Genomic DNA, 1,608 nt, shown 5'->3' with positions numbered 1-1,608 from the left:
TGCAATCCACAGCAGCAAGCTTGTGTTTATACAAGAGAGGTCTTCATTTTTTCCAATGGTTATCTGATTATTTGACCGTATTTGGTGAGGAGGATGCCAGTTTGTAAACAATTGTATGTGGTTCGTAGATTGTAATCATTCTCCACCCTTTCCTGAAACGATTCCCCATCAAAACATTWWTTTTTTTCTGTTGCTGTGTTTCATCTGCAGCTTTTCTCTAAAATTACTGATCATTCTCAACACCACCATTGTTAGACGAGGTTTCCCTGCAGGTCAAAGGGTTTTTTTTTTCCCCCTCTGCTGTACGCCTGCAGTCAGCAGACTTTACCAGATGGTAGACGACAATATCAGGAAATCTGCTGTGTTTGTTATGTGTTGGAAATGTGTGTTTAAAASTCGTCAAATCCAGAAAGGAGGTCTTACGTTCACTGAACAGGTGTAACTATGTTTTCAGGATCATTTTAAAGGAAGATGCCTCGTATTATATCGGTAAATTGTCCACCTATGTGTGTGTTTCTTTATTTTCTAGTGTTACAGTTATATGGAAGCTGATTCACATCATTGAAGGTTTTACTTGGTGGTCAAAAACCTGAAAACAATCATTTGGATTTAGATAAAACATGTTTATGTTTTACAGAAATAAAATCTGTACTGACATGTTTTGTGCTGCTACCACCAAATATCATGGCTTTAATCAAATTATCAGCATCTTATGCTTAATCGGCATAAGATGTAAATGGTGAGCTTTAGCAGGTGTTAACTGAAGTATTTACAATACTTCAAAAAATAAGTAGGATAAAAATAAAATTACAAAAAATATATTTGTCTGTTTTTAAGACTTAAAAGAGTTGCTTCTTGAAAGTTTGTGCAGTTTTAGACCTGATGACACAATCCTCTTTTCATGCATTCCCGTCTTCAGGGCTCAAACTCATAATACTTTATCTCCCACCTGCTAAGGAGTTGAGATAAAGTAAGTAATAAAARTGAGCTGGATTAACAATGAGTAGATTGAATTTGTGGACMCCCAGGAATGTACAGTTTCTTTGCTAAAGTTTGACGTTAGCACAGATCAGATTATGAAGCAGTTCAACAATAAAATTAATTATTGAGGAGGTTTAATGCAGCATTTAATCACATTTTAAAGCCAGAAAACTTGAAACATCAACATACAGCCATCCCATTGTTCATCACTGCAATGAAATTATTAATTCCCCAGGTTTGAAGGGAACATGTCCAGATAACGTGTTTCAGCTCCTTCCGCAGATGTTCAATAGGATTTATATCAGGGCTCATAGCCAGATGCAGCAAAACAACCCCAGAATATAACTGAGCATCAGYRGAGGGATTTAGCCAAGTACAAGTACCTCATTACTGTTGTTGTGGCCATTTATGTAAAGTTTGCAAATTGTAATTTGTTTTTTGGAAACTAGAAGRCCGTGACAACTGTATGTACAAGTTTTTTATGTATCTGTACTTTGCATACATGGATTTGAAATTCTGATGCATAAACACAATAAAAACATGCTTTAATTGCAGCATTGTTCATTAAAATGGCACATTACTGATGCATTAAAATTAAATATCATAGGTACACTTAATGATATTGTT

The sequence above is a fragment of the Poecilia reticulata genome, linkage group LG4 (genome assembly GCF_000633615.1).
Source record: "Poecilia reticulata strain Guanapo linkage group LG4, Guppy_female_1.0+MT, whole genome shotgun sequence".
Taxonomy (NCBI): domain Eukaryota; kingdom Metazoa; phylum Chordata; class Actinopteri; order Cyprinodontiformes; family Poeciliidae; genus Poecilia; species Poecilia reticulata.
Note: the sequence above shows the minus strand (reverse complement) of the source record.